Source organism: Quercus robur, chromosome 1 (assembly GCF_932294415.1).
Source record: "Quercus robur chromosome 1, dhQueRobu3.1, whole genome shotgun sequence".
NCBI classification, from domain to species: Eukaryota; Viridiplantae; Streptophyta; class Magnoliopsida; order Fagales; family Fagaceae; genus Quercus; species Quercus robur.
In genome coordinates this window covers 21,572,945-21,591,605 of record NC_065534.1, presented here as the reverse complement: position 1 = coordinate 21,591,605, position 18,661 = coordinate 21,572,945, and positions in this window count along the sequence as shown.

Below are 18,661 nucleotides of genomic sequence, written 5' to 3'. Positions count from 1 at the left end.
TTTCTTGGATTTTCACCAATAGCCTTTAGGCCGTACATCAAGCCCATCGTCGAGCTTCGATTTAGACCCCCCGACTCAACATAAATCTTATTTGTCGGGAAGGAAACTTTTTCGCCCCCGACAATATCAAGCTCAAACTTGAGTTCAGGTTAACCTTTTGAACTTGAGATCTAAGAAAATTAAATTATCAAATGCTTTAATCTCTAGAATTAAGAAGAAGAAAAAATAGTGTACTCATTTTATCATGCATCTAGTCCTACTTTTGGTTAGCTATTATTCAAATTAAAATTTTATATAATTAAATTCATTCGGTTATCATTCCTTATTTACAGCTTCAACAATTATTCAAAATACAATTTTTACATTCACGTTAGATGATGAAAAACTAGAAAAATACTTGTTTGTAACTATTATAAATGGGAAAATACTAACATGTTTCATAACTTTACGTTAGATGATTGATAGGGAAAGATCATATATGGCCCACTTAACTAATTAATTTATTTTTAAATGTAATAAAAGTCTAAAGTGGTTCTTAGACAATTTAGAAGGAATGGAAAAATTAAGGTAATGGATAGTGGTCCCATGTTGGCTATGTTATTATTAAGATATGTATAATGAGTATATTTAGCTAACACATATAAAATTTTAAATGAATCTATGCTTGGATTGTTTTGTATCAAGCCTTATAGTTCATGAACTTGTTTATGAACAATTTTTTTTCTTGGGTTCGGCTTGTTTATTAAACAAACCTAAAACTAAGGCTCAAGTTTTGCTTATTTATAAACAAATAAACATGAACAAGCTTTTTTTCAATTCAAGCCCAAGTTGTTCATGATTGGCTTGGTTCATTTACATCCCTATGGATTTATAAGGATAGTTGGAGTAATTATCAATATAAATACTAATGTAGATTATGGGAACTTAAAAAAAATGCTATAGAAGTATAGATTAAATGAATGGTTGGGTTCTTGATGGTTCTTGGAGGTATTAGCTGCAAGAAGGGTTGTTCAATTTATTGTGGAGTCACGCATATCTCAATCTGTATTTGAAGGAGATTTGGAGGTGGTGTGCAAGGCTTTGAAGTCAACAAATAAGGATCAATCCTTAATTGGCCAGTTTGTTAAAAACATTTTGTCTATTTTAGGTTCGCTTAGAACTTTTTCTATCTCTCATACTAAGCAGCAAGGCAATTCTGTAGCCTATACTTTGGCCAAGAGAGCAAGAATTTATTTTCCTTTGCTAGTTTGGATGGAGCATGTTCCACCTGACATTTATCTGATTGTTATTTTTTATTCTTCAACATCTTAATAATATTGCTCAGTTTTGACTCTAAAAGAAAATAAAAAAATAAAAATATATGTTGGACTCCTTGTCTTTTGCTCTAAATAACTCACTTGGCACAAAAATTTTAAAAATTTAGATTTATATAGGACACGTATTTGGTCCCTATCATTTAGGGTATATTTTAATTTGATCCCTAACCTTTTAATTGTATCAATTTGGTTTCTAACCTCTCAGCGTCATGTCAATTTATTTCATATCGTTATCTCTTGGATGGAAATTGCTGACATGACAAATAGCCAATATATATATAGTTTATTGTCACATAAACAGAAACTAATTTTTTATTTTAGTCATTTGTCATGTCAATAATTTGCATCCATTAGATAACAACAAAGACTAAATTGACATAGTACTAAAAGGTTATGGACCAAATTGACACAATTGAAATGTTAGGAACTAAATTGAAATATAGAATAAAGGATAGAGACTAAATATGTAGTTTACCCAATATTTATAAACTTGTCTCCAAATCCACGAAAGATGAAATCATTCTTTCCTATTATCATGCAATTGTGTTGTATCATTTATCATGAAAGTTTGGCATAAATATACCATTGAAAAGAGCAAGGATTTTGTGATTTAACATTATATTGAGAAAGGAAATTAAGAATTATTATTTAGTTATCCCAAAAGCATAAAGTTATATGCAATCTTTTATTTAAAAAAGAAGAAGAAGATATTGGTGGAAATTAAATAAACACATTCAATTTCTTCAAATTCCTATCTTGTTTCTTAAATCAATTTGTTTTTTTGCATCAATTTGATTAATAGAAGTATGTATCTTGTTTCTTAAATCAATTTGTTTTTTTCCATCAATTTGATTAATAGAAGTATGTCTCCTTTTATGTCATTGTGAATTAGAAGAAGAAATTACCATCAAATTAATGGCTAATGCTATTGCCAACTTTGTGAACGTAAATATATGAAGAACAAGAATATTCGAAAAACGTTGCTAGTAAATTAATGTCTTTTTGGTGAGGTAATTTGCAAACAAATATGAATGCACAAATAGAATTTGAATGGAAAAGGCAAATCTAAGCCATTGAAAAAGTTCCCAAAACATAATATTTACTTATTAGATGATAAATAGAACAAACTTGCTTATTGTGATTCTATGAAAGTTTTAAAGTAGTATTCCCTTGCATGGCATCAAGTTAGAGGAATCCTAACTCCAAAATGATCACTCTTGTATTTTAGCCGATAAAATAATTAGATTTTAACAAAGTATATTTCAATGGCGTTGGTACTTGGGGTGGTGGATTTATAAGGATGCTTGGAGTAATTATACGTATTAATACTAACATAGATGATAGGAACTTAAAAAATTGGCATAGAAGTATAGGAGAATTTATACAGTCCTCTAGTAGATTACATTATTTGTCCATCATTTCACTAAAAGACTCTCACTTGTTTAAAATTACTGAGTCAATAATTAGTTTCTGTTTAAAAAAAATTTATAACTCAGCAATTTTAAACAAATGAGAGTCTTTTAGTAGAATGGTGGACCGCGTCACTTGTCCACCATGAGGACCTTATAATTTCTCGAAGTATAGACTATATATTAGATGAATGGTTGGGTTTTTAATGGCTCATTTATGGTAGACTCCTCATCTTTTGAGCTAAGTAACTTACTTGACACAAAAATTGATACGTTTCACATTATTAGACATTTGATGATGAAAACCTAATAATTGGATAAAAGTATAGATTAGATGAATGATTGGGTTTTTTGGTTTATTTATGCTAGACTTCTAGTCTTTTGCACTAAATAACTCAATTAGCACAAAATTTAAAATTTTAAATGTGAATATGATTCGCCACGTTAGTCTTATTTTTTTTTAGAGAGACTTTCAATCTATGGCGTCCGCTCCTGATGATAGTTCTTTATCATCAGACCAAGACATCAATTGGTTTTTAGTGTAGGCGGGGATTAAACCCAAGATTCCTTATTCAACCATCAGAGACTTTACTAGTTGAGCTAACTGGAACTCACACTACGTTAGTCTTATTGAACAATAATATTTTGTTTTTAAAAAAAAAAACAATAATAGCTTGTTTGGTTACACATTTTTAAAATTATTTTCATCACCTAAAACTAAAAACTAACAAAGTACATGTAAATAAATTTTTTTTATAAAACATGTGTAGTAATATTCTAATCATAATTTATGCTTCCACCTAAATAGAAGTATAGATCAGATGAATAGTTGGGTTTTTAATGGCTCATTTATGGACCATTTGGATTAATTGAGGGGGAGTAGAGTAGAATTAGTCCAAAATGAGTCTATTTTCAGCCAACTCTACTTAATTCCCCTCGACTCCCCTTCCCTCCCCCCTCAATCCAAACGGACCCTTATGGTAGGCTCTTCATCTTTTGCTCTAAGTAACTTACTTGACACAAAAATTGATACTTTTCACAAAATTAGATATTTGATGATGAAAACCTAATAATTGGATAAAAGTATAGATTAGATGAATGATTGGGTCTTTTGGTTATTTATGTTGAACTCCTCGTCTTTTGCACTAAGTAACTCATTTAGCACAAAATATAAAATTTTAGATGTGAATATGATTTGCCACGTTAGTCTTACTGAACAATAATATTTTGGGCTGAAAAAAAAAATAGCTTGTTTGGTTACACATTTTTAAAATTATTTTCATCACCTAAAAATAAAAACTAACAAAGTACACGTAAATAAAAATATTTTATAAAACACGCGTAATAATATTTTGATTATAATTTATACTCCCGCCTAAACAGAGCTGAACCTCTTACAATTACTGGCTGAGGACTAGACACGAGCCATTGATGACAAATGAAAGAAGACCAGAACCACAGGAACCAATTCTCTCTCTCTCTCTCTCTCTCTCTCTCTCTCTCTCTCTCTATATATATATATATATATGTAGTATTAAAAACTTTTTTTTTCTTTTTTTTTTTTTGCTTTTTGCACTTTCAAAAAAGAACAAATTAGAATATCTTTTGAATTTGTTGCCTTATTATGGAATTTCCCAACTTTAAAAATTTTAGGAACCCAAAACATGAAATATTTATTCAAAAATTGATCCTTGAGAGAAATTTAGATTAATAAGTATAAAATGAAAAAGAAAATAAGATGAATAGATGCATTGGTTCAGTGAGTTTTGAAAAAGTTTTGTTGGTTTGAATATATAGGTTTAGCTGATATATGGCATGAAGTGGCTATTTTAGGATGTTGGGTTTTGAGGAACTTTCAAGGTGTTTATGGTTTGAATACAAGTTCATGGAAAGGATTGCCTATGCATGTGCCCTGTATGATTACACACTATTATAATGTTCACAAATTTCATAATAAAAATATTAGGATAAGGCATGTTTAGTTCTATAAAAAATGTTTGTTGCAATGAAAAACTTTGTGGTAATAAAGTTAAAGTTGATGCAATTTAGACTCGTTATCCATCTTGTTATTCATTTATGTTATTCTGGATTGTAATTGAGTAAAAGAAAAAGGAAAACAGTTGATTAAATTTTGTATTTCACTTACATAATCAATTATGATTTTATGAAAATTACTTTCTTGCTCTAAGTGAACTTTCCTCTCTAAACATGACTTTCTCTCTTTACACTCTCTATTTAACTACTATCAGTCTACCAAATTGATTTATGAACAAGGTTTAGGTAAAGTACAAAGTTTAATCAATGGTTTCCCACTTTCTCTATGCTCTTTTACTATCTAGATTATTAAAAACAAAAAAAAAACAGACAAAAACAAAAACAAACAATGATGACCAAAGGCCTTAAATTAAAACACTTTTATAAATTGGGGCTATAATTAACAAAATTAAAACCTTTTTCTCCCTATATATTTTAATTGAATTTAATGCTATAAGGATTTATTATAAATCCTATGATATTTAAACCCTCTATTAAGAGTAATGCTAGAGATAAAAACTTTTTTACAAAAAAAAAAAAATTACAAACTGCTGATGTGGTAAGTGATTATCGGTAAATGAAAAAGTGATATTAGTGGTAGATCTAAATGAAAACCAGTAAGAAGTTGGCTACAACAACAATTTGTAAAAATATTATAAAATAGTTTATGTCTATAGCATTACTCCTTTATTAATATCTTACTTTATTATACTTTCTCCTTTAAATGGTAGAATAAATAATTTTATATGCAAACATGATCATAATAAATTCTTATTAATACAAACATAATTTTAATAAATGTGTATTAATGACTATCATAAATAAATAAAATTATAATAATTACTCTCATAATTATTTCTTTCATATTGTGAAAAAAAAAATCATATTTTATTGATTTTTTGTGTCAAATGAAATTATTTTCTTTAATATCATGTTTCATTCGAGTGAAAAGGGAGGAAAGAAAATGAGAATTTTCCATCATTTAGTTGAGGAGAGAAAATAGAGGGGAAGGGAAATGGGGTGTGTGGGGGGTAAAATCTGTCAGCTGATGTTGGGCCGTAGTTCATGTACCAAGCCCAGCCACAGTAAGAAGAAAAGGCATGGGCGTAGGATATCTCATCCTAACCATGATGGGCCGGGCCTGCTTAGGGGCGTCCGAGGAGGAGTACCTCCTCGGACTCGCCAATTAAGTGTCCAATTCACACTCCATACTTGGCGAAAGGTCACCCAATACGAAGAAACAGTGCGTGACGTTCAGGAAAGGGGGCAACCACAACTGCCGCATTAAATGCCAAGGAACTACTTTTCCAGCCGCATTAATGTGGAAGGGACAGGAACGCAGAATCATCTTGGCCAGTGCAACTCACAGAAAAGAGGAAGGATGACCTATGGGACAGACACTCAAGTGGCGGGTCAGGTGGTTGATAAGTGTAGGGACATGATCTTAGGAAGGATGCTATATAAGAGAAGGAGATCCTCATGGAAAAGGGATCGCAAGCAGACGGAAGAAAAAGATAGAGAAAGAGAAAAGAGATAGAAGTATAAGAAACAGCCCCAGGGACCATTACTCCAAAAGTTTGAAGGAATATCCTTACGTCCAACTGGTTGCATGGCTTGGTCGTAACTGCGTTTCCTCTGTCAAAGACCTAGTTCTGTAACCTACTCTCTACAAATTCATTGTTGAGGGACTTTTGGGCCAGAATCACCCGCCTGTTGGGCCTGAGCCCCAAAATCGTGCCCCTACAATTGGCGCCGTCTGTGGGGAGAACTTGTGTCTCGACAAGTGAAACAGCAAGGGATGGAAGGATCAGGTCCGCGCCAAACCGGACGTGCAGAATCTCAACGACAGGACAACTTTGTAAACCTTGAACGAGCAAAGGACCAAGATAATCAACGAGAGGGCAGTGTGAACACCTCTCACATGAGTAGAAGTCGCTCGAAAGGGAAAGATCATGCGTCCCACCAGCACAACGAGCGGAAGGCTCTACAGCGAGAGATTGAGGATTTGAAGAGAAGGCTGCGTCGAGCCCAGCAAAAACGTCCTTCGCCCATTTCGGATACTAGCAGTGGTGAGGATGATGAATACAGACGAAGGACGAGGACCCCTCCGAGCGAGACGTTCTCCTATGAGGAAGAGAGGCCTCACAAACGCGGCCGCAAAAGCCCACCTTACCAAGGCTTGGTCAATGACGCCATGAGCAAGGCCCTGGATCGAATCTCCCAGTCGCCGTTTACCCGTAGAATAGAGCGGGCGGTGCTCCCTCGGCGATTTAATCAGCCAACGTTTACCCTGTACAATGGTCGAACTGACCCAGTGGAGCACGTGAGCCAGTTCAACCAAAGGATGGCCGTCCACTCCAGGGACGAGGCGTTAATGTGTAAAGTGTTTCCATCCAGCCTGGGGCCCCTGGCCATGAGATGGTTTGATGCCCTCCCACCAAACTCCATAGACTCCTTTAAACAGTTGACGCAGGCTTTTGGCTCCCGCTTCATCACCAGCACTAGAGTCCCTCGGCCCCTCGATTCCCTTTTATCCCTGTCCATGCGAGAAGGAGAAACGCTGAAGGCCTACTCGGACAGATATTGGGAGATGCACAACGAGGTAGAAGGAAATCACGATGACGTCGCCATCAGTGCCTTTAAAAGGGGCTTGCCGACAGAGCATGGCTTAAGAAAGTCTCTTACAGGGAAGCCAGCCACCAGCGTGCGGCAACTCATGGACAGGATAGACAAATATAAAAGGGTCGAAGAGGACCAGCAAACCGGGAAGGGAAAGGCGAAGTTTGTCCCCCAGGAGAGAAGGGACTTCAGGTCGGACCATTTCAGTAGCAGTAATAAGCCGAGAAGAGATTATACGGAACAATCGGGATCTACAGGGGCTCAGGTAGTCCACGCTGTGTTCCGAGAGCCATTACACGAGATCATGGAGAAAATAAAGCACGAACCCTTCTTTCAATGGCCAAATAGGATGGCAGGCGACCCCTCAAAACGCAATCAGAATCTATATTGTGCATATCACCAAGAGCCTGGTCACGTCACTGACGAATGTAGGAACCTGAAAAACTATTTGGATCGACTTGTCCGAGAAGGAAAGTTAAGGCATCTGTTGCAACGCCCTGAGCAGTCAAATGTCGATACCAGGCAAAGCGCCTTGAGGCCACCCATCGGCACGATAAATGTCATTCTTGCCGCACCTGGGAGAACCGGTTCCGGTCCGTTCAGAGTAATGTCAGTGGGTAGGTTCCCGACAGAGCCAGGCGAAAGGGGATCCAAGAGTGCTAGAGGGAGGGCCCTGCCATTAATTGGGTTCACGGAGGAGGACAAGGAGGGAACTATTCAGCCCCATGACGATGCCCTAGTCGTGACGCTTAGAATAGGAGATTATGACGTGAAGAGGGTGTTAGTTGATCAGGGTAGCGTCGTGGAGGTGATGTACCCAGACTTGTATAAGGGGCTGAATTTAAAGCAGGAGGACCTGTCGCCATACGATGCTCCCCTGCTTAGCTTTGAGGGAAAAATCGTCATCCCGAAGGGCATGATCAGATTGCCTGTGCAAACAGACATAGAAGTAGTGGAAGTGGACTTCATCGTGGTGGACGCATACTCACCCTACACAGCTATTGTGGCACGGCCATGGCTTCATACGCTAGGGGCTGTGTCGTCTACCCTGCATCAGAAAGTAAAATACCCGTCAGAGGGCCGAATCAAAGAGATAATGGGGGATCAAGGAATGGCCAGGCGATGCATGGTATCGGCAATTGCTCGACAATTAAGCAATGGGCCCTCCACTTCAACCGGGAATACCTTATAGCAATCAAGAACCCCGGTCCTAGCTACAGGTAATGAAGGACCGGCCATGGAGGTGAGCTGTGAAGAGCTGGAGAAAGTGCTCGTCGGATCAGACCCCGAGAGATTTTTCCAGATCGGCTCGGAGCTACCAGCACAGGAGAAGTCGGCGCTAATTAATTTCCTGCGTCGAAATGAGGACGTATTCGCTTGGGATCCTTATGAATCCCCTGGGGTTGACTCAGACCTAATACGCCATCACCTTAACGTTAATCTGGCCATTACCCTAAAGAAGCAGCCCCCTCGGCGCCCGTCAAGGGAGCATGCAGACGCTGTGAGGGAAGAAGTGGCAAAATTGAAAAGAGCTGGGGCTATCAAGGAAGTGTTCTACCCCGAATGGTTGGCGAACACAGTCGTGGTGAAGAAGAAGAGCGGGAAATGGCGAGTCTGTGTGGACTTCACGGACTTAAACAAGGCCTGCCCGAAGGATCCTTTCCCAATGCCGCGGATAGACCGACTGGTCGACGCAACTGTCGGGCATCCCCGAATGAGTTTCTTGGACGCTTTCCAGGGCTACCATCAGATATCCTTGGCCCGGAAGACCAGGAAAAAAATGCCTTTGTCACCCCAATTGGCAACTATCATTACAAGGTGATGCCTTTTGGCCTGAAGAATGCCGGTTCGACCTATCAAAGGATGATGACTAGGATGTTTGAACAACAGATGGGAAAAACTGTCGAGGTGTATATAGACGATATGGTAGTAAAGAGTAAATTGGTGACCGACCACATCAGGGACCTTGACGAGGTGTTTCACATTCTGAGAAGGTACAAGCTGCGACTGAACGCATCTAAGTGCTCATTTGGAGTGGGATCGGGGAAATTCCTTGGCTACATGGTAACCCATCGGGGGATTGAGGTTAACCCTGACCAAATAAGGGTCATTCATAGTATGCAACCTCCTCGGAATCCCAAGGAAGTCCAGAAGCTTACCGGCATGATAGCAGCTTTGAACCGTTTCATCTCCCGCTCGGCGGACAGATGCAGACCTTTTTTCCTCCTATTGCACAAGTGGAAGGGTTTCGAGTGGACTGAGGAGTGTGACGTAGCATTCCAACAACTCAAGGAATACCTCGCCCGACCTCCGATCATGTCCAGTCCCGAGGCCGACGAGGTGCTCTATGCATACATCGCAGTCGCCGATCATGCGGTTAGCCTAGTACTGATCCGAGAGGACAACGGCACGCAACGGCCCGTGTATTACGTGAGCAAGTCGCTACAGGAGGCAGAGACCCGGTACCTCCCCCTCGAAAAGGCAATATTGGCTGTCGTGCAAGCTACAAAGAAGCTTCCCCACTATTTTCAGGCACATACAGTGGTTGTGCTAACCCAACTTCCATTGAAATCAGTCCTCCGTAGCGCCGACTACACTGGGAGAATAGCTAAATGGGGAACCATCTTGAGCGCCTTTGACATCAGATATATGCCACGCACCGCCATAAAAGGTCAAGTCCTCGCCGATCTGGTAGCTGAATTTGCGGAGCCAACCTTGGAAGGGGTGGAAGTGCCGGAATCACCGAACGACGATAGGAGATTGGTCAGCGCGATTTCTGTGCAAGAACGCGATAAGTGGAAAGCATACATTGATGGTGCAGCAAACCAAAAGGGCTCCGGAGTGGGGCTCGTTCTAATCTCTCCCGAAGGTATAACCTTGGAGAAGTCGTTGAGACTGGGATTCCCAGCAACGAATAACGAAGCTGAGTATGAGGCACTGCTGGAGGGGATGTCCATGATCCGAAAGCTGGGTGGGAAATGCGCGAGCATATTCTCTGATTCGAGACTCATAGTGGGGCAAGTAAGCGGGGAATTGGAGGCGAAAGATGAAAGAATGCAACGGTATCTTGCCCGAGCTAAACGCCTACGTGCCCACTTCGACGACCTCAGTTTAACGCATATACCCAGAAGCGGGAATACCCACGCCGATTCTCTGGCAACACTGGCCACATCCTCGGCTCAGCCCCTTCCGCGGGTTATTTTGGTCGAGGACCTCTGCCGCCCCACGGAAGAGGAGGCTAACGGTATTCGGGTACACAACGTCGGTGAGAGACCAAGCTGGATGGACCCTCTTGTCCGATTCTTGAAGAACGATTCCTTACCGGACGACAAAGTCGAGGCCGACAAAATCCGGAGGAGAGCTCCTCGATTCTGGTTGTCCGAGGACTCCAAGCTCTACAGACGTTCATTCTCGGGGCCATACTTGCTATGTGTGCACCCAGGTGCTACTGAACTCATTCTGGAGGAGTTGCACGAGGGGATTTGTGGAAGCCATACGGGGGGCCGGTCCCTCTCCCACAGGGCTATGACGCTGGGTTACTGGTGGCCGAGCATGCATAAGGAGGCTCTGGAATATGTGAAGAAGTGTGACCAATGCCAACGGTTCGCTCCGAATATACATCAGCCGGGTGGGGTACTTAACCCATTGTCCAGCCCTTGGCCATTTGCACAATGGGGCCTAGACATATTAGGTCCGTTCCCCAAAGCTGCCGGGAACAAGAAGTTTCTTCTCGTCGGCACCGATTACTTTACGAAATGGGTCGAGGCGGAGGCGCTGGCAAACATTAGGGATGTTGATGTCAAGAAGTTTATCTGGAAAAACATTGTCACCCGATTCGGTACCCCACACACCCTAATCTCGGACAATGGCCTGCAATTTGATAGCAAGGCCTTTAGGAAATATTGCAGTGAATTGGGGATTGTCAACAGGTACTCTACACCAGCCTATCCGCAGAGTAACGGACAAGCCGAGGCAATTAACAAAACCATAGTGAATGGGCTGAAGAGGAGGTTGGACGACGCGAAAGGGAGGTGGGTTGAAGAGCTCGCCCATGTTTTGTGGACGTATCGCACCACGCCCCGCCGATCCACGGGAGAAACCCCCTTTTCGTTGACCTACGGGGCCGAGGCTGTCATCCCATTAGAGATAAACTTTCCCTCCCAGAGGACTGCTACATTCGACCCTATTGTTAACAACGGGCTTCTAGAGAAAAGCTTGGACCTCCTTGAAGAAAGAAGGGATTGCGCGATGGTGCATCTAGCTCAGTATCAACAAAAGCTCAAGCGGGGCTATGATGCCAAGGTGAAGTCGAGACCCTTGACGCCTGGGGACCTGGTGCTGAGGAAAGTCCTGGGCAATGCGAGGAACCCTGCATGGGGAAAGCTCGGGCCAAACTGGGAGGGTCCATACCGTATCACCTCTGTGGCTGGCATTGGAGCGTACTATTTGGAAGACTTGGACGAACGTGTAGTGCCACGTCCATGGAATGTAAATAACCTGAAAAGGTACTTTTATTAATGAAAAATATTTTACTTGATGTCGTTCTACTGTACAATTCTCAATAAGTGTTAAACAGAACCCAAGTCCTGCATGGCTCCCCGGACCACAGACTTGGGGGAAATTAACTACGCAACAATTCTCAATAAGTGTTAAACAGAACCCAAGTCCTGCATGGCTCCTCGGACCACAGACTTGGGGGAAATTAACCACGCAACAATTCTCAATAAGTGTTAAACAGAACCCAAGTCCTGCATGGCTCCTCGGACCACAGACTTGGGGGAAATTAACCACGCAACAATTCTCAATAAGTGTTAAACAGAACCCAAGTCCTGCATGGCTCCTCGGACCACAGACTGGGGGGAAATTAACCACGCAACAATTCTCAATAAGTGTTAAACAGAACCCAAGTCCTGCATGGCTCCTCGGACCACAGACTTGGGGGAAATTAACCACGCAACAATTCTCAATAAGTGTTAAACAGAACCCAAGTCCTGCATGGCTCCCCGGACCACAGACTTGGGGGAAATTAACCACGCAACAATTCTCAATAAGTGTTAAACAGAACCCAAGTCCTGCATGGCTCCCCGGACCACAGACTTGGGGGAAATTAACCACGCAACAATTCTCAATAAGTGTTAAACAGAACCCAAGTCCTGCATGGCTCCTCGGACCACAGACTTGGGGGAAATTAACCACGCAACAATTCTCAATAAGTGTTAAACAGAACCCAAGTCCTGCATGGCTCCTCGGACCACAGACTTGGGGGAAATTAACCACGCAACAATTCTCAATAAGTGTTAAACAGAACCCAAGTCCTGCATGGCTCCTCGGACCACAGACTTGGGGGAAATTAACCACGCAACAATTCTCAATAAGTGTTAAACAGAACCCAAGTCCTGCATGGCTCCTCGGACCACAGACTTGGGGGAAATTAACCACGCAACCATTCTCAATAAGTGTTAAACAGAACCCAAGTCCTGCATGGCTCCTCGGACCACAGACTTGGGGGAAATTAACCACGCAACCATTCTCAGTAAGTGTTAAACAGAACCCAAGTCCTGCATGGATCCTCGGACCACAGACTTGGGGGAAATTAACCACGCAACAATTCTCAGTAAGTGTTAAACAGAACCCAAGGCCTGCACGGCTCCTCGGACCACAGACTTGGGGGAAATTAACCACACAACTCTTTCAGCAAGGGTTAACCGTTTATGATTCTCGAAAAGCGTGAAAAGGAGCCCAAGTCCTGCGCGGATTCTTAGCCACGGACTTGGGAGAAAACAGCATTGTAATCGTTTTTGCCCAATTACAAAATGTCGCAATTCTAACGTATTCATTCATTATGGTTTGTCTTTCAGCAGTAAAAGGGCAAAACCGATATCCATTCATGATGAAAACAAAATAGAATAAAGCAGCGATATATGTAATGAAATAACTTTTGTCATATAATGTTCAAAGTAATTCGATTCAAAAATATTAGCAAGGATCAAACAAAACGAAGTACAAAAGCGGGACAGACGAATTCCTATTCTACGTCCCTAAGGGCCCTGAGTTGGGGCAGGCTGATCATCCGCTGCTGGGTTCTCCGGGGCGATCTCCTGGGCCTGGGCAAGGATCTCGCTGATGCGAAGACTGTCCTCGGGTGACTGGCCCTGCGTAGCTTGCTCCATGCCCCCAGTCTCGAGAATGATGGAATCTGCTGGAAGAGGCTCAGTGGAGGCGACCTCACCAGGAATCTCACGTATCTCCGCAGGGAAAAAGATGTTCTCAGCTTTCCTGAGATCAGAATCTGCGGGGACGGCTGCCCGATCCATGGCCAATCCCCAGGTCGAGGTGACGTATTCCCTGCAGACGGTGGCAACTTCCTCAGACAATCTCTCCTCAGTATCGTGAACCCCACGTTCATACGAAGCCGCCACAGCCTTCTCGGCAGCCTCCCTGGACAAGCGAGCTTCCTCCTTGGCCCTTGCAAGCTCAGCCTTAAGCTCCGAAACCGCCTGTTGCTCCGCTGACAGTCTTTCCTCAGAGTGTCGGAGCTGCTTACGCAGCTCTTCGGCTTGCTTTTCAGCATTCTTCAGGCCAGCCTCTGCACTCGCATTGGCCTTCTTCACCTCTTTTAGCTCATAATCCTGACGATCAAGATCTCGTTTGAGATCGCTCGCGGCCCTCTCAGCTGTAGCACGGGACTGAGCCTCCCTATGCGCATCCTCACGTGCTTTCTTGGCCCACTCCTCAGCAACATAAATTTGTTGGGTGACCTGCACTCAGACGGAAATGAAGACGATACCAAGATAAGACAATAAGAAGGTTCTCAACACAAAGATAAGATAGCAGATTCCACTTACCACAGCCATGTCCCTCTTTAGTGACATGAAAAGCTCTGGCTGACGAATCTTCCTGAGGCCTTCCATATCACGGGGCAAGAGAAGAGGCTGCTGCAATGCTTCAGCCATGAACGAAGCTTGCTCACGCTGGGACTCCCATAGGGTCGCATCCCAGAGGATTGGAGCGCCATCTAGCTCGATCCGAGGAGACCATGTTCATGGTCCCCTCTGAGTGGCCGCCTCATCTCGGCTCTCAGTGGACCTGGTTCTTTTTTCTCGGGGCTCTTTCGTTTCCTTGCCCTTCTTTTTAGGCCCGGCTTGCTCGCGGGCAACCTCTCCCTCCTCCGCCTCTTCTACAGGCCTTTTTCGCCTTAGGTTAGGCATAGGCTTCAGCGCCGCACCCGACGAGGGAGGGGGAGGAGGAGCGGGGGCTTTGGAGACGACCTGTCCTTTCGAGATTTCCTTAGAGGTCTGCCCTTTGGACCTGTTGGATAGAAGACCCCTAAGGCCAGTCCTCGGCTGGAGGTCCATTCCTTCTTCTTCTTCTGTGTCCTCGTTGATATCAGGTTGTGCGATGACCAAACCAGTACCAGGAGCCGCTGAGGCACGGTCTAAATCAGCGTCAGAGTCAGAGATCTCTACTACTCTGACCGAAGCCTCCCCTTCCTCAGCAAATTGGAACTGGTCTATCTGATCCTCTAAGGATGAATGTGAAGAGCCGGCCTCCTCCTCTGGGATTACTACTGGGGGAAAGACGCGTTGGGGAGGTAACTGAATAGGAGGCAAGTCTGTATCAGCGAGGAACCCTGGTATGGACACGTCAATCCGTGCTAATCTCGGACTACCGGCCCTTATAGCTTGCCCGGCTTCTACCTGGGCTCGAGTGAGCGGAGTGTAATCCAAAATCAAAGGAGCCGACCGTAGTTGTCCATCCTCGCTAACAAAAATCTCTGACCTCAGGAGGTAATTTAGGGCCGGGATATTGACTAGGCTCAGCCGAGGAGTTGTTAGTCCCTTGTCTGCAAAGGCCGTTAAAAGATTTATGTTAGTCCGAGGAGACATGCAACCAAGCCAACAAGTTTAAAATAAATAAAAAAAAGAGGAAAAGAGGTGGAGGAGCTTGAAACCAAAGTCCTCCCCACGGCATCTAGTTCTACGACACCCCACCTGGCTTCCCCGCCCTAGTCGGACAGTGAGGGCCGTCATACCATGGCCCGGAGACGATTAAATGGTCGTCCTTCAAGCCTTTGCTAGACTTCGAAAGGCAGGATATCAACCTCACTTCGTCAATCCTAGACTTTAGATAGTATGTGTCGCCGAGCTTATGGCATTCATAAAGATGAACCACGTCATGCCATGAGAGGCCGAGGTTCATCTGATCGTTCAGGGTTTCGACACACCCCAGGATCCGGAACAGATTAGCGGTGCATTGATGGGGGGCCAACCTATGACCACGCAGGTAATCCCTAGTTATTCTCCCCATTGGAATAGTCATTCCTCCTTCCACGAAGGCTATCATTGGAATGGCGACTTCTCCTGTTCTCCGTTTGAGCAAAATGTCCTCCAGATGACAGTACTCTAAACCTACCTCCGGTGGGATACGATACTTCGCCCTGAAGCCCGCCATACCGGCCGGAGAATCTACCATTTTCTCAAGCCTACCCATCCCCTCTAATCCTAGAAACAACTTGAAGGCAGTATGATTAATGAAGAATAATGGAGAAGAAGCGCGCACTTACGGGTAAGAGGCTCGAAGGAGTCTTCAAGAGAATGGCAGCGGAAGTAAGAACGGACTGAAGGAATAAGCTCTGAGAAGTTCTGAATATTGGAAGGCTCGTCAAAAGTGAGGGACGAACGCCCTCAAAGCCTAGTATACTCGATAGAAGTTGAACAGACGCACTCGCGTCTAAGGCATGTGAAGCGTTGTCCACCGTAGATCCTGCCTCCAACCGTTGAATTGAGCGAGTGTAAAACCTCGAAAGCTGCGGTTACTTTCCCCTGGGTCATTAACTGCCCACAGCATTAATGAGGCACGTAAAGGCGTGCCTTCCTCCCTCCACGTGTGAAGCAGTGGTTCACCACGAGCCGTCTAGTGGGTATCAAAATCCCGCCTTTTCTCCTCAGACCCAGAAAAAGGCCGGCATTTTGAGGGGCTATTGTGGGGGGTAAAATCTGTCAGCTGATGTTGGGCCGTAGTTCATGTACCAAGCCCAGCCACGGTAAGAAGAAAAGGCACGGGCGTAGGATATCTCATCCTAACCATGATGGGTCGGGCCTGCTTAGGGGCGTCCGAGGAGGAGTACCTCCTCGGACTCGCCAATTAAGTGTCCAATTCACACTCCATACTTGGCGAAAGGTCACCCAATACGAAGAAACAGTGCGTGACGTTCAGGAAGGGGGGCAACCACAACTGCCGCATTAAATGCCAAGGAACTACTTTTCCAGCCGCATTAATGTGGAAGGGACAGGAACGCAGAATCATCTTGGCCAGTGCAACTCACAGAAAAGAGGAAGGATGACCTATGGGACAGGCACTCAAGTGGCGGGTCAGGTGGTTGACAAGTGTAGGGACATGATCTTAGGAAGGATGCTATATAAGAGAAGGAGATCCCCATGGAAAAGGGATCGCAAGCAGACGGAAGAAAAAGATAGAGAAAGAGAAAAGAGATAGAAGTATAAGAAACAGCCCCAGGGACCATTACTCCAAAAGTTTGAAGGAATATCCTTACGTCCAACTGGTTGCATGGCTTGGTCGTAACTGCGTTTCCTCTGTCAAAGACCTAGTTCTGTAACCTACTCTCTACAAATTCATTGTTGAGGGACTTTTGGGCCAGAATCACCCGCCTGTTGGGCCTGAGCCCCAAAATCGTGCCCCTACAGGGTGAATGATTTTTCTTGGGTCCATAAACTTCTATCCCCCACAAATTGGATAGAAAAGTAGGCAAAAAATGTTGATAATAAATGCTTTTACTATTTTACCCTTTGAAACCCATTTGACCAAATATGTTGTTTATTTTTTTTAATAGGGATAATTACACTTTACCCACCTGTGGTTTGCCTCTAATTTGATTTCTCTACCCGTAGTTTCAATTTTGACACTTTACCCACCTGTGATTCCTTCTGTTACTGATCCGTAACCCACCTCTCCTTCAATTATTACTCTAACACATAATATGTCAAAAACAAAAGCCCAAACAGATCAAAACACTCCTCACTCCCAAAACTCACTCCCATCCAACTTGCTTGCCAAACTAAGACTAAGATCCTCGATCCAAGACAGTAAATCTACAAAAACAAAGCAGACTGCAACACCTCAAACTGCATTGTAGTATCTAGGATTCTTGTTTTGATCTATTTTCTGGGTATTCAAAGTTTTCCCAAGAAAATTAAGATTTTCTTTCCAAATAAACACTAAAAAATCAAAAAAAAAAAAAATAAAAAAAAAATCCAAATGAAGCCAAGCACATGGAAACAAGCACAGAATTAAAGAAAAGAACTCAGATAGAAACAACGTCCCTCATTGTTAGTCTCTGCCTTGGATTTGGTTGGATGCATTCTTGGACAACTTCACAGATGGCATCAAGCTCATTATTTCCAAAGGACTTGAGTGTCAGATCAATTAGGTAGCTGATGCTCCGCTTGTCATTTAAATATTCAACTACCTGGCAAGTTGATGATGAGTTATTTCTCTACAAGTATTCAAGAATTCATGTATATTACTTATTAAGGGGGCCTCACTAAAAGATTTAGATCTTTAGACTAAATTACAACTTACCCAGTTAAGTTTTAGATCTGGGTTTTCAACTTTTCTAGTTTTCTAGTTTTTGGACATGAGGAGTTTCAATTCTTGTTGTTTAAACTTTTCTAGGTTTCTAGTTTTTGGACATGAAGAGTTTCAATTTTTGTTGTTTGAACTTTTCTGGGTTTTCACCTTTTCTGGGTTTCTAGTTTTTGGACATGAGGAGCAGGAGATTTGATTTGATTTATTTGAACGTTGTTGAGTTAGATTAGGAGTTTTAATTTTTATCTAATTTTTCTCATATGGCTTTATCATGCTTTCAAATGTATAATTAGTTTATTTGTGGTTGAGATGATAAGTTCAAATACAAGTTGAAGTTCTAAGAAATTGCATAATATTTTTTAGCAATAGCACATTTTGATCTTGTTTTCTCTTGAATTTTTACGTGTTTTATGTTTTGGGAGAAGAGAGACATAAAAATGGTGTAAAAATACATATTTAACCTTCTTTTTAACGAAGGTGGGTAACAGAGCCTTAACGGAGGGAATCACAGATGGGTAAAGTGTTAAAATTGAAACCACAGGTAGGCAAATCAAATTAGAGACAAATCACAGGTGGGTAAAGTGTAATTATCCTTTTTAATAAATGCAATATGAGCAATATGGTAAATCCTACTAAACTTTTTTTTTATCCTCTCATTATTCTTTCTAGCCAAACAAA